The sequence below is a fragment of the Fringilla coelebs genome (assembly GCF_963513975.1).
Source record: "Fringilla coelebs genome assembly, chromosome: 6".
Lineage (NCBI taxonomy): Eukaryota > Metazoa > Chordata > Aves > Passeriformes > Fringillidae > Fringilla > Fringilla coelebs.
The window spans coordinates 5,043,046-5,058,739 of record NC_140034.1 but is presented as its reverse complement, the minus strand read 5'-3'; positions in this window follow the sequence as shown (position 1 = coordinate 5,058,739).

The following is a 15,694-nucleotide window of genomic DNA, read 5'->3' as shown; positions in this document are numbered from 1 at the left end:
GGTGCATTTCTGGGTATTGCCTCATGCTTATATCAGCACAGCCTGCTCCAGACCCTCTTGCTGACCTCACACTCTTGCAAGTCCCCTCAGCACATGGCTGGTGGCCCAGGAGCACATCCAGGGCAGGGTGCCCCCAGCAGCAGCAGCTGCCTGTCAGCCTGATGGATCCAGCAAGGCAGCAGCATCCACCCCAGCCAAGCTCAGGCTTGTGACAGCAATTCTCAGAGCAGGGGCCCCTGTGGGGCTGTCCAAACCTTTCAGAAGGTGGCCTTGGAGAAATAACCCCACAGACCCACCGGGCTGCTGAGCCATCAGTGCTTGTTTGGTTAATTGGGATGTATTCCTCTGCTGGCCAAGAGAAAGTTTAGAGGGTGTTTTCTTTGTATATTGGCTGGGAAGATGAGAATTTGGGGAGGATTTAAAAAGAGAAAGGAAGTTTTGTGGTCTGGGTTTCTTAGGGCTTTTTTTCTTCTCCTTGAATTTATTTTTCTTTGGTTTTGGTGAGATAAATCTCCCAAAAGATGGAGAGGAGAGAGGAGAGAGGAGAGAGAGGAGAGAGGAGAGAGGAGAGAGGAGAGAGGAGAGAGGAGAGAGGAGAGAGGAGAGAGGAGAGAGGAGAGGAGAGGAGAGGAGAGGAGAGGAGAGGAGAGGAGAGGAGAGGAGAGGAGAGGGAGAGGAGAGGAGATTGCCTGTGCCAAAAAGTCTTTCACACTGACATGGGGACACACACAGACACACAGCTGCAGGATCTGGGCAGTTTTCAGCCAGGGGACTCCTCGTGGTAGGTCCTGCTGATGGGGCCAAGCACTTTCTGCTCTGCTGTCCCCTGTGCACTGGAGGGACTGTCTGGGACAGTTTTCTGTCCCCTCTCTGTTGGTAGAGGTGTAAAAGTGGGACTAGAGCAGTAGCTGATTTCTGTGTGGCAGAATCAGGGACAGCATCATCTCTCACTGGCATCTCAAAAGCTGTGCCACCCTCTTTGCCCTCTGGTCCATCAGTGGCAAAGGGGACAGAGGGGACCTTGCAGCTCAGCACGTTTCTAAGGGCTGGTGGTGACCCACAGGCCCTGCACACCTGCAGCACCCAGCTTTCCAAGCATCCTCCTCCCTGTGCCAGGGGCTGTGGCTTCAAGGTCAGAGAAGGTTAAATGCATCAAGGCCTGTGGAACTGGGTGAAATTTTTCCCCACCTTGGTCTCTCTGACTCCTGGATTTCTGACAGTGCCTCTGCACTCACTTCTGTCTCAGCAAGGACCAGACTCTGTGGGTGTTAGGCTCTTCATCTCCATCCCTTTGTGCTTTATCCTGCATTTCTTTTTGCCTCTTCAGCTGTCATCTCTATCTCATCTCTCATGTTCTTCAGCCACAATTACTGCCAGAGTCCCTGTTCTCCAACTCCCACCCTAGATTTGCTCCAGTGCAGCTCCCAGACAAGTTTTCCAGTGGCATCCTCCCCACCACTTTGAAACAGCCAGCTGTGCTCTTCATTCTCAAGATTTTCCCCCTTTGGCCTTTTGACTTGTATTTGTTCCTTTTTTCTCCCCCCATTTTCTCAGTGCTTCCCTGGGGACTGTCCTGTGAGCAGTGCCAGCTCCCTTCTGAGACTGCCCCTCACCAAGATGCCCACAAAGAAGGCATGAATAAGGCCAGTCATGTACTAAGACCTCGTTATTTCACTGCACTCCTCGCTCTGTCACCATCTGAGGGCTCTTGTCTCGAGCTGTGCTGGGGCTGCTTGCTGGCACACAAACATCCTTTCATTTGGAGCAGCCCGTGACAGAGCCCCTTCAGCACGAGGAGAATTGTGCATAAACAGCTCACAATGCACCTCACCCTGTGATCACTGCAGGGACACAATTAATGAACGAGCCCCTGGTACATAAAGGTGCATTCAGCCTGTGAATATCACCAGCAGTTCAAAAAATGGGTTATTTTGTGTTACCTCAGCACCAGAGCCTGGTGGGATTTGCTTTCTCAGGCTCTTTCCAGCAGTGCTGTTTGTGGCCTTCCAAATATCCATCAGCCTGGTATGAAGCCCTACATTGCTATTATGCAATTTATATATTTAATAATACATTCATATTATTATTAAAGGAAAATTTGGATTCAGCTGTAATTTTTATGGATAGAGAGCAATGAAAGTTGGTTCAAAGAATCAGATATAAAGATCAAGATGCATCAACTGCTCCTCTTCCCAGTGACAGCCATTTGTTTTCCCTGCCCTGTGGCCTTCTGCAGGAGGAGGCAGAGCATCCCCTCTTGCCCAAAACAGCTGCCTGAGCCACCATGCACCAGGCTTATCAGAGTCAGGATCAGTGCAAGCCCAAATTATTGCACATCAAAAAATATTTAACATTTTGTTGTAGGGAGAGGGGTCAGCCTCCCATTGCTTGATGAACCCTCAAGTGCATCCTGCCAGCAGCTGTAGAAGTAATCACAGCCCCACGCCCACCCCACGGGACCTCATTCCTTTTCCCAGAAATGGGGGAGAGGTCCCTGCTCATCCCAGGCTCCTCGTGGGCTTGGTTTGTTTTTGTGTTCTACATGCAAACAAAGGGCTAAGACCTGAGAGTCCATCTGAAAAAAATAAATTGGAAGTAGTCAGTGTGCATAAACTCCAGCAAAATTTCAGTGAAAGTTTGTTCTGGCTCTTTGTTAGGCTCTTTCCAGCTTTGTTTTCAATGGATTTTCTCCCAGCTTTAAAATCCCATTCTCCAGGACAAAGGGAAGGAGAAGGGAGCCCCAGTTTCACCAGCTGAAGTGGTGCCTCAGGAGCTTGTTACTTATCAGGTGCTGGAGACATGTGCAAGAGGAAGAAAGAGGCTCTGGATAAAAAAGTTTTGAGGCTTGGGGAGGAATCTGTGAACCCCCTCTGTGGGATCTGAAACTTAGGAAAGCAGGAAATGGTGTGGGTAAGGTTCCTTCAGAGGTCCTCAGCCTGACAGAGACGTGGCAGGTTTCCACAGATGATAATTGCTGTCCTTTCCAGCCCCAGGGACCTCTCAGGGCCCCTCAGTGCTGTCTGCTGGCTCTGTGCCATGAGCATACATCTCTCACTCACTCACTCTCCACTCTAAATTTCCACCACCCTGCCATGCAAACACCCAAAGAGCAGGCTACACCTGCAGGGGACTGCTGGGTCAGCCTGATGAGAGAAAAAAAATAAAATAAAAAATAAAATGCAGTGCCCAGAGGTGCAAGCAGCCCAATTCCTGTGCTCTCACTGACTGCTCCAGGCCCTCAGCTCCAGGGCTGGTCCTGCTGCCCTCGAGGGCAAGGAGAGGCACTAATGGGGATTTGCAGGCAAAACACAGCCTCAGTCAAAACCTAACAGCTGTCCTTCCTGAGAAGGAAGGGCTGCTCCCCTCCTCAGACACCACCTGGGGGTGGCAATCAGAGACCACAGCTCTGCCATGGACCAGCCCCAGGTGAGGAGATGCTCCAGGGAGGGCTCTGCCCTGCAGACCAGCGAGTTCAGCACAGGCATTGCCTCCTCATCACCGCCCCAAAGAGCTCACCATGCAACCTGAAGAGCAAAAAGGGTCCTTAAGGGCAGAGCATCTTCTCTGAGCCCTGCTGGGCATCTGTGTCTGATGGAGAGCAGGAACCTGTCCATTCCTCATCTTCTTTTCCTGCCTTGGTCAGGGTCGGGATTAAATGCGCAGAGATGGAATTTCTTGTTCAGATGTTTGTTAGTTCTGATCTCTGTTAGAGTCCCACGAGCTGTGAGTTCTGCAGCACTTCACTCTAACAAGGTAAAAAATAGCCCTGTATCTCTCTCTGCAAGGTTTGAGGATAAACTATCCAACTAAGAAATGACAGCTAAATTATTTTTATTTTTAACCCAATAACCAACCACCCATGCCCTGCAATGCAAACTTTTCTGTCCAATTACACAAAACCACCCAAACTCATGAAGGAGAAGGAGAAGAAGAAGGAGCAGCCTTTGCCCTAAAACCTCCATCTTGCTTTATATATATTGCTAGATTCTAAAACCTAAAACTCTAAGTTTTCCACCTGTGATATTACACACTTCTATTCAAACTCCCCACCCATAAATCCCAGTTCTATTCAACTGCCTCAGGTCAAATGCAGCGTTCTCTTGGGGCTCAGTGCCTGTCAGCACAGAAAGTCTGAAATTCTCAGCATCCAGGGTTCCAACAGGAGCCAGTGATCCCAGCCCCCAGCAGGGTCCCAGCATTGCTGTTTTCTGCCCTGCTGTGCTCAGTGCAAAGATTGAAGCTCCTGGGGTTCCAGGTGGTGATCAGCAAAGATTAAAGCTCCTGGGGTTCCAGGTGGTGATCAGCAAAGATTGAAGCTCCTGGGGTTCCAGGTGGTGATCAGCAAAGATTAAAGCTCCTGGGGTTCCAGGTGGTGATCAGCAAAGATTAAAGCTCCTGGGGTTCCAGGTGGTGATCAGCTAGGTGCTGTTGGATACAACCCCTCTTCAATACCACCTCCCTGAAGAAGAGCACAGGCACACTGCCTCAGCACACAGGGTTTCATTTGCAGGGGGTGACTGACTCTGAGCCCATCACACAGCAGGAGTTTTAAATGTTATTGTTCTGCCTCAAAAGCTTGAGATTAAATTTCTGCAGCTCTGTTTCCCTAAACGTCCCTCATGCTCAGAGAGCCTTTTCCCTTGTGCACCTTTGCAGCCTGCAGGGGCTGGGAGCAGAGCTCTGCCAGGCCTGTGCTCTAGGAACTGGAAATTGTTTACCACTGGCCACAATGGTCATTTCACACCCACACCAGCAGCTCAGATAGAAGCTACTGATAAAATATTCTTTACACACTACAGAGAGCTTTCTTTGATGGCCCAGCTGTGAGAACATTGCAGATGTTATATATCATGTGCCTATTAGAAATGAGAGCCTTTGCTGAATTTTCAAAGAGGTGGCTTAACCAAGTGAATGTCACCTGGGGAGATGCCACAACTACTGCACTGTTTTTTGAGATTTTGAGCACGCCAGGTTTAAAGCACAGACACTGTTCATCCAAGCATATGAAGGTGATAAAATCCTGTCCACATCACCCACTCCAAGAGCCCAAGGCCAGGATGCCTGGCAGCATCTGACCCCTTGCATTTTCTCCTGCTCTCACTGCGAGCCCAGTCCCCTGTGTTTGCCAGGCTTCAAGGCAAAAATAATCAACCATTTCCTCCTTTAGTTGTTCCAGTGGCTGATCACACTAACTGTGATGTATGTGCAGCTTAATTCTGGCTTGTGTCTGTCTGTTGTCAGCCACAGGTCCTTGTTCTGCCCTTCCTGGGACTTACTCAGAGATTTCTCTCCAGGGAGATGCTGTAGGGATAAAAAGGCCACCTCACCATTTTCCTTCTGTGAAGAAAACAGAGCTCTCTGAGCCTCATGACTCAAAGCATCTTCTCCAGTGTTTAAGGCACTCCTGTGACTTCTTTCTCCAGGGACCAGTGGCCCGAGCTGGCTCTGCAGGGCAGTGAAAAAGGAGCTGTGGTTTTTACCCTGCAGCCAGGTCCAGCCCTTCTGTGCTGCAGGGAGGTGTCTGTCACCATCCCCATGTCCCTGAGCCAGACCACAGCATCTCCAGGAGGGGATGACCCATTTGGCAGGAGTGACCTCTGCTTCTCCCAGAACTGGGAATGAGGTGCTCCAGTGCTCACTGTGTGAGCAGGCCTGACTTGACAAGCAACCCAGGGCACTGTTATTATCTCAACTGCTTCTTGTCTAGTCCCACATTCCTTTCTCAAGCTAAAAGAGTTGCTTTGAATGTCACAAACCAGATGGATTAAGGCATTGGGGTTACAGCTTTAGCATCATGTCCAGAAGAGATTCCCATGCCATTTGTCTCTCCCCTCTATCCCCCCTTGCCACCACCATTCATCAGCTCTCTTTCCCTCACAGACTCAGATGTTTCCGGCAAGAAGAGAATAAAAGAGTAGTGAAGGAGGGCTGGATGAGAAATCCTTGGGGTGCACATCATCCACATGTGTGGTAGATCTCCTGACACCCAGCTGCTGCTGCTAGATAGGACATAAAACTTTAAAAGCAAATGTTGTCTCAGAGCCCCTAATTCCTTTGGATCCATGCAGCAGGATAGAAGGCAGGTGATGGCAGGTCAGAAACCCTCTGGAATCAGCTCTTCTGTGTGTCCAGCCCTCCAGGATGGGTGCCCTCCTCTCATCCATCCACCCTGGATGTCCATTCCTCCATCCAGCCGCCCACCACAGCAGCCCATGACGGAGGAGAACACGTACACACAGCAGCAGCACAGAAAAACCTGGGACACTCCCCAGTCACACTCAGTTCCAGGGCTGATGTGACCATGGCCACCTCTTCCTGCAGCTCCTCTCCGTGCTCACAGGCAGGCTCTGTTGAGGATGCAGAGAGAGTGTCCTTTCAGCCCTTGGCCTCCAAAGTGCAGGGATGTTTTTCTGCAAGGCTGCCACGGGGATTTTTAAACAGGCTTCCCATTCATGCAGAGGTCAATTAACTCAGGCACCTTTGGTGGTATTTCAGAAAGCCCCAGATACTGGAGGGCTTTGAAAGGCTGCCTGCAATCACAGAGCTGGGCTCTGTGATCACCTGGACCCACACAGCAGCTCTGAACACCAACCAGCCCCGGGTTTTGACAAACACTCATTTACCTCTGCTCTGCATACACCACCACCCTGCAAGAAAGAGGGGTTGGTGTAATTAAGGTCACCTAACCTGGTGGTTTCTGTATTATCTATGCCCAGAAGCTCCAGGCTGTTTTCTTCTCACAGTCAGGGTGAAGAAAGAGCAACTCTGTGCACGAGGGCAGAGATGGCTCCAGGACACAAGGAGACACTGTGATGTTAAATTTATTTTTTTCCTCACTCACAGCCCAACCCCATTCCTCTGTCCTTCAAAACATCCTTGCTCTGAGTGCCGAAGAGATAGCATCAAAAAAACAACTGTGGCTCCAATCTCACAGGAAAGGCCAAACCTCCCATGCCCTCTGTACAGTTTACATAGGGGTGAGGGGAGAAGAAACCCAAAACATCATCACTTGACTTGGCAGGTCTGCTCTGGGAACCCTGAAGGATGTTTGACCCTCTCCAGACGAGCGCAGCAGCCACCCTGTGCTTCCAGAGAAAGCTTCTGCAGTTCTGGGAAATTCAGGGAGGGATTCAGAGCAGGCACTGAGCTCTCCCAGCCAGGAAATAGAAGGACAGTCTGCAAACCAGCTCACTCCAGAGAAGCCTGGATGGGGAGAAAAGAAACAAAGCACTTTTTCCACACTGAGATTAAACCTAGCTACGGGTGTTTCTGCACAATAACTTCTTTTGGCGTTGCCCTTGGTTGGGTTTTGTCAGGAAAAGAAGGAAGAGCGGCTGAAACATTAACACTTCCCTCTCTAAGGAGCTGAACAGAGTCCTCAGCACAGACAAGAGCTGCATTTCCTCTTGCAGTGCTGAGCCCTTGGAAAATGGTCCCTGTGTGGATTTGGCACTGGGCACATCAGGATGCTGAATGAAAGGGATATTCAGAGCAAGCTCAGATGCCGGTGATAAATCCATCCTCTGACTCTGGACAGACAGGGGTGTCCTCAGCTAAAATAAACAAATGGTCCAGCAAGCTGACAGGCTTGTTTAGGTTCTGCTGGGGATAAATGGCAGTGCCCTTTGATCCCAGGATGGTTTTGGCGCCTGTGTTGCTGTCTAGCAGCAGGGTATATTTTTCTACCCCGAGGAGCAAGTGGATGCAGCTGCCTATAGCTGATTTATAGTAGGAAGTGATTAACAGGAAATCAAAGCTTCTCACACAGTAAAAATTGCTTGTCTTTTCACCTCTACCATCAGTGCAATGATTAGAGCTCTGGGGACTGGTGGGGAAGATCAGCAAAGTGTTTTGTGCTTAGCATAAATGACTTTCTGCCTGACTCACAAAGGATGCTCACAGCAGGGCACACCTGCCTGCACATCCTGGGCTTTGGCAGCATTTGCATTCGGTCCCATCCCAGGGATTTGAAATTCACATTCCTGTGCTCTCTGCAGCAATGCAGGGCGGGTTCTGGATTTGGATTTGCTCCATTAATCCCATCATTTTTTGGGATTTGGGTCTCCTGCACAACTTGTAGCTCAGAATAGGAGGGAGTGCTGGGGGGGGAATGCCCCTGGCCAAACACCCCCTGGGTTATGCCAAGCAAAGTGTCACCTTTTATGGAATGCCTGAAGCAGGTAGCAAAATGAGGGCTGCAGTCAAGAATTCTAGACCCTACCAAAGTCTGTTTATCACCAATAATGGTTCTGGATTACCAGACACCATTTAGGAGCTGGTTACTGCTTGCAGTTTCTGATAACTGCTCCCATCAGTCTCAGAAGCCAACAATGCACTTGTTTATTACTGCAAAAAACTTGAGACCTTGTGGGACATCCAGCAAATATCTCTGTGCTTCTAAGAGAAGATTTGGCTCTGGCTGCATCCACCCTATGTGCAAGTCTGAGTCAAAGGAGGAGGATTTGCCATCAGCATAATCAGAAACGTGGTGAAAGGGAAGGATGGGATTAAGGCTTGGCTGCTGGCAAGCATATGTCACTTCAATTAACTGTGTGGAAATTTCTGTGCTGAAGATAGTGATAAAAATCAAATGAAGTGTGAAAACTCAGCTCTGGAGCTCTGGCTAGTTAAGCATAGAGGTGTGTGTACACAAACACACAAATGCATGCTGTTTTTTTTTTTTTTTAATGTTTAATAATGTAGATAAAATTCTTAGTCTAACCAAGTGAATGTCAGGACCTGCACTCAAAAAAAAAAAAAAATTAGAAAAGCCAGCTATAGCTCCCCAGCTCCTCCTTACCTCCCAGATCAAGCTGCCAGGGTGAGTTTTCAGCCAGTCTGACATCTCCACAGGCAGCACTTCTCCCTGTTAACCTGTGACCTCACACAGCTCACATCTGCACAGCATCCCCTGGGCCCAGCAGCAGAGCTACTTCTCTAAACCCTCCTGGGTTTTCCCTTCTGTTTTTGTTCCTGAGGCACAGGCTGCACCTCGAGATGGTGCCTACACCTGAGGAGAAGCTCTGTTTTTGGGTGGAAAACTGTTGTCTAGGTACAGTGCTGTAGCCTAGCCTAGTTTGTACCCACAGGAGAACAAGGTTTTAACCTGGAACAAGGTTTTGAAGGAGCTGGGAGGAGGCAAAGCTGCCTCAGTAAGGAAGGGAATGGCAGGGTAGAGAACAAGTGTGTCACACCGGTGTCACACGAGCAGGAAGGGACCCACACAGGATCCTCAGGGTAAAGGGGGCTCATGACAGCACTCCTGGCACCACTGAGGTGTAGGAACCTCTCCAGAGAGTGAAGCTGCACCACTGACTGCATTCTGCAGACCAAGCTTGAGGCAAATTGGAGACAGCAGGAGCTGGGGAAAGAGCGCAGCAGTCACAGAGCAGCAACCCAGGGACAGGGACAGCGGCTGCAGGGCAGACTGGGACATGGATTGGATACAGAGCCATGGGATGGCTGGGTTGGGAAAGAAAGCTTAAAGAGCACCTGGTTCCTACCCCTGCCATGGCCAGGGACCCTTTTCACCAGGCCAGGTTGCTCTGAGCCCCACCTGGAACATTTCCATGGATGAGGCATCCTCAACTGCTCTGGCTACAAATGATCCACGGCCACTGCTGCAGACCCCAAAGAGCATTCTGTAGGTTTTGGGGGAACCCTATGGCAAAAGCACAGGGAATCAGAGGTGTTTTGTTTGGATAGAAGGCAGGATCTGTCCCAACTTGAAGGAAACAGGAGCTGTGGGAAGCACAGTGTGACCCATCCTTGAGCATTTCATGGTTTGCTGGAATCAAGGCAGTAGGTCACTCTCTCTTTTATATTTTGCAAACCACTTTCTTTGTAGCGGATATCTGGTCTGGGGAAACTTTTTTTGCAATCATGGCAATAAGTTACTTTTATTGGCAACAGTAGGAAAGATTCAAAACTCAGCAAAAGGATTATTTCTCCAGCACAATAACAGGGATTTGAGAAATCTTGCCCCTGTGCTTTATCTTTCATCAACATGAGACCAGAGGTCTTTCAGCCTGGGATAATTCCAGAAGGGAAAATTGCAGCAGAAATCCTTTTTCATGTCTTGCAAGAATTGCCCATGAAAAGGTTTTTCCTCTAGAAAGACTGTTTGGTCTTTCTTCCCTGATCTGTCCCCCTCCCACTGACAACATTGTTTTCCAAAACATACACATGTTTATTTAATCTTCCTTTATTTTAACTGGGGGTTTGATTTCTTTCCTGGTTGGGTGGGATGCATTTAATTAAAAAAAAAGAAAACACAGCTTCACCAACATCACTAGTCCTCATGATTTTGTAAACAATGCTGTAGTGGTAGGTACATGCAGTCATCCAGCTTTTCCCTCTATGTGTCTGTTGGGGCCAAAGAAGCAGGAGGATAATCATGTCTTTAGGGCAGGAAAAATATATGGATTTGTTTTATAGACCTACACATGCTTCTCCTCTGAAATATATGGCAACATTGCCAGCACGAGGCTGGGATGGGGATAGGAAATGATCAATTATCTGCTCTTCCAGGAGTCTTCTGTCCTTCTCATCAACAGATCTGGGTCCCTTTAGCCTCTTTGCCATAGGAAGAGAAAAGAGGAGATGAGAGGAGAAAGAGGAAGAGAAGAGAACTGAAGAGAAGAGAGAAGAGAAGAGAAGAGAAGAGAAGAGAAGAGAAGAGAAGAGAAGAGAAGAGAAGAGAAGAGAAGAGAAGAGAAGTGCAAATCGTAGCCCTGAGACTCCATCCAGTTCTCACAGACACAGGCAAGAGTGTGTATTTACTGAGCTGCAATTCAAGTGTTCTAATTGTATTTTATAGCTTTCCCATGCCAGTCCTGAAGCAGACAAGCAAACAGGGCTTATTAACTTAGCCTAGGATGACCTTGCTAAAACCTTTCAAAGACACAAGAGGTAGGATGTCACCTGAGATTAAATGAATCTGAATTTTGGTGTCTAAAATCTTGTTATTACATCTTAAGTATTAAAATAACTGAAATTTTTAATAGGCTGACACATATTAAAATATAAAGTAACTACCAAATTGAGGCAAGGATGAGGACAGCAAATCAGCAATCAGATTCTCCAAATGGTGGAAGAGCATTGAGACAGACACCAGGAATTGTGTCCCTGCCATGGCAAGGGGGTTGGAACTGAAGGGTCTTTAAGGTCTCTTCCAACCCAAACCATTCTATGATTCCATAATCAAAACCAATTGAAGAGAGGACAGCTAAGAGCAAGTGGAGAATGTTAAGCCAAACAGATTTTGTCTGGTCCTCTGAGAGGTTTTAATTCACATTGAAAAACAAAATCTCCAACATTTGGAAGATTGTGAGACCTTGTATCCCAGCCACAAATTCTTCTGCTGTACCTAAGAGACACGACTCCTGAAGAGGTTAAGTTCTTGGTAAGTAAAGTTCTTAGCAAGCAATCTTTTCCCACTGAGTTGGCCTCTTCAGGTTTCTATTTGTGCTGCTAATGAGGTTCCCACAGTCTCCAGGAAGCTGGTCTGAGTTCTAATTAAACAAGACTTGAGGAACTCTTCTGCCAAAGTAAGCTCTGGGTCTGCCCACCCCATTGCCAGAGGAGTCCTGCAGGCTGGATGCAAGGAGCCTGGAAATGTAAATCACATATTGACTCGGGGAGTTAAACTCTCCAGTGAGGGTGCTCTCTGCAGCTGCAGCATTTATTAAACCTTTGCCATCATCCAAAAACAACACTCACAGCTTGAACAGTCCCCAAGGCTAGAGAGTCTTCCAGGATTCTTCTGGCCATGTTCTGACCGGGAGATCTGGGCTCCTCTGACCTCTTGAACATAATCCCAGGCAGTAAGAAACAGGACCTTGGACAACATGGCCCTGGGACTCCATCCAGTCCTTTACATAAAATATGCAGGAATATACATTTACTGGGATTGGAATATGTTCATGGAGCTGCAGTATTCCAGAAACAACCATGGCAGAGACATCAGGACTAAAAATGCCAACTGGAGCAACATGTCTCCATGGGTTCCCCAATTCTTTAAAGTATTTGCTACATGTATTTTCTTATTGTCTGACCCATTTTAACTGGTGGGTTCCAAAATGCTTTCATTCACTCCAAATGGAAATGCCAAGCCATCCTTTCAATGGAAATCACAACTGTGTCCTCCTCCTGAGTGTTGCTGTAAGAAGAGGGGCTGATTGAAAAACACTAAACTGGCTTCTGTTCCACTCCCATAAGAAAGTTCTTCATGGTGTTTTATGCCAGGTCCTGTGATGAGGACCAGCAAAGAGAGAGTGGGATAACTCTCCAAGGAGATATGTGGCAGAGACAAGATTAGTGTCTGTTCATCCCAGGCCAACACAAACCATCAGCCTGGGAGCACTCAGGCATGTGACAGGCTCTGACCAGACAATGAAGGTTTTCCAGCCAGTGCTGCCATAAAATCCCACAGTCCCCAGCCTCTCCCTCCAGGAGAAGCAATCCTCACACAGCCTGTGTGACACAAAGAAAACTGCCTGTGTGTCTGTTTTAAAGGGACAGGTTATTACCCAGGCCAAACCAAGACCAGTGATGGAGGAAAATGTGTCCAGTTTCCTGATTATTCCCCTTTGTGGAGGAACCACTTGGCCATGCCTGTATTATGTGTCTGGAACTCCTTCACCCCAGCTAGGGCTGACACAGGGCTGAACAAAGGAGAAAGTTCATGGTACTGTTCTTTTCCTACACTAAACTCAGGGGGTCTGCACCAGGCCCAGCCTCCAGTGAAGGTAAATCCTCTGAGCTGGTGACCCTGGTGACCTCCAGTGTTTGTGGTTCCAACTCCCACACTGTACAGACCTGGCCAGAGGGAAGAGGACATTGGAGCACTTCTGGCTTGCAAACCTGGGCACGAGGACATGGGGGGAAGAAGTGTCTGGGCACACACTGAGCTCTCTTTCCAACATGGAAGGAGACTTTTACAAACATCTGAGATCAAAGGCTCCCTGCCAGGCATGAACAGGGAGGCTGAGCCATCCCTCACAGTCAGTACTGACTGCACCTCCAAACTGAGTTTTTATGGCTGTAAATCTGGCTTAGTTTTCCTAGGCCAGTGTGTGCAATAATGTGGAACAATGCTTCCCAAAGAAGGGGGTCCCAGGTGGCCTGTGCTTGTGTGGGACTGTGAGAGCTGATTGCAGAGCAGGTCCTACAGCATCAAACCATTAAGGGTTTGTGGAAAGGTTCCTCTGGCCAGGAAAATGTTTAAAGGCTTTTTTTTTGTGGATAAAGCGGTGTTATCATGGGAGCTGAGTGCCTTAGAGGAAATATTAACAGTATGTGTGGTCAGATAAGCAGGAAGGAGTGAGTAGGAGCTGCTGCACAGTTTGCCCCAGCTGCACGTCAAAGAACCTACATGGGGAGGGAGAGAAATCTAAGGATTGCTAGCAAATGTTAAAAGTCCTGGGGAGCCAAGAGGCACAGCACCGAGCATGGAGAAGGGCAGGCTGTTCAACCCAGTTGCTCCACAGCCTCCATCATCCCAACCCAGGAGCTGCTGGCATCAGTGGAGGGGCTCCCATGGATTTGGCCAGGGCTTGAATTGGGCCCTTTGGGAGCCAGGACAAAAGACAAAGTGGCCGACTTTAATTGATGCCTCATCCATCACTGCTGCCCAAACTCCTCCTGACAAGTAGAGGAAAAAACCCACAAATTAAGTGACCATTGCCTGCCTTCTCTTTTCTTGCTGGTTGTAAAGGAGAACTTTTGACCTTTCTGCCTCGTACATCACAGCTTGGCAGGAGCTGGTCGCTCACCCCGGCTGAACTGTGCCACGCTTGTAGCCCCACACAAGAGGTGCCTTTCACGTGCTAAATGATCCTTTCCCTGCTCCTCCTTTGCTCTACTACAACAATATAGAGAGGGACAATGGCACAGCCCCATGGCAGGAGGAGGAGGCTCTCATTAGGAGCCTCTTGTTGGGGATGAAAGACTGGCTGGAGCATCCCACTGTCTTTTTCTGCCTCAGACTGATTTCTGGAAGAGTCTGGTGGGAAGCATAACTCTTATCCTGAAGGGGTTTGACCTGAAGGGGTTTGACCTGAAGGGGCTTTACCCTCCACACAAGCTCAGCAGCAGCAGCAGCAAACTCACCTGGCACAGAGCATGGTCAGGAGGTTGTCAGTGGAACAAAAGGCTGCTTGGGTCTGGGCATTGCACAGGGAGCCAGCAGCATCCAGTGAGGACAGGATGGGAACATGGAGAGCTCTCCAAGGGCTGGAGGCAGGCTCTGGGAGCCTTTAGCTTGCCCTGCATTAGTGGGGTCAGTCTCACCCCAGGCTGAGTGGCTGGGATGAGCCCCCTGCAAAGCCCCACGGAGGCACAAGAGATGGTAATGCCTGTGAAACACTGGGCTGTGGAGACACTGAGGGCCTTTGGGATCTGCACAGCTCCCTGGGGAAAAAATGAGCCCTTTCTCCAGAAGGATCCATGCCTAAGAGAACACTCCTCTGCCATGGTGGCTTCAAAAGCCACTGGAACGGATATGATGACACAGGAAGCTGCTAATGACCAGGGAAAGTGAAAACATGCAGCCAGCTTACTGCAAAATCAGGATTTTGCTGTGAAACCTTTCCTAAAGCTCCACTCTGATGTACTGGCCAAAGGCAGGACTGCTTGCCCCAGGCTCCTTTGTCCCACCAAGAGCAGGGGCTGCCAGCCACATGCAGTTATTATGCAGAGAAAGCCTTGCCTGGTTTGAATTCAGGGATGTGCTGCTGGAGGAAAAAACACCATTACAAATGGCACAGATTTAACACAATAATCATGTGTTTGCCACTCATGGTGCCTTGGTGTGGTCCAGGCACTTTCTCACAGACCAGGACACCAACCTGAGTGAAGAAAAAGCTGCAGGGGATGATGAAAAGGCATTTTTAGGCTTTGCCACAGAGTTGCAGTCCATACTCCCACCTCGGAATCTGGAGCTCCTGACAACTCCTTGTTCTCAAAAAGGTCACAGTCAATCATCTCTCAGTGACAGAAAAAATAATCCAGCACCAAAGTCGGGATGGAAGCAGAAATTTTGGGCCATTTTTTCTTGACAGACTGTTTTCCCAACTGGGTGGCACTGGATTATGCTGCAAATGTGGGGCCTCTGCTCCCCAAGTGAAAACCTCTGCCAGATTTCTTCATGCATTTATTTAGTGCTCTGGGGCAAGTCTTCATGTCAGTGCCCAATTTCTCACCTTTTCCTGGGGACAGCAGCCTTGCCATGCCCTGGGGACTCCTTGGGAGGCATTTCATCCCTGCTGGAAGGGTGGTGATGATAGTGCAGGAGAGGTGAAGATCTCAGCTCATCTCCAAACTGGTCTTCACCCCCTGAGCCAGCTTTTTATTGTGGCAACTGGAAGACAACATTGCTTAAAAGACCAATGAAACAGTGCCAAAATTAAATCCACTTGATAGTGGATAGTTCTTTTCCTTAAAATCATCTTGCACTGTGCCTCAGCTTCTGTACCTGTGAATTTGGGAACCAAAGCCTGAACCCAAGGAAGGGAAAATAACAGAACCTAAAACACCCAGCTCAGTATTTCTTAAATCCTGAACTTTTACAGCACTTTATGAGCTAATTGGGGCTCCATTCATGACCTTTCACCCACAGAGAATGATCAGATTAGCCCTCATGACCTTCCCTACAGGTGCAGAGAGTTGTTTCTGTGCTGTATAAAATTCTTTA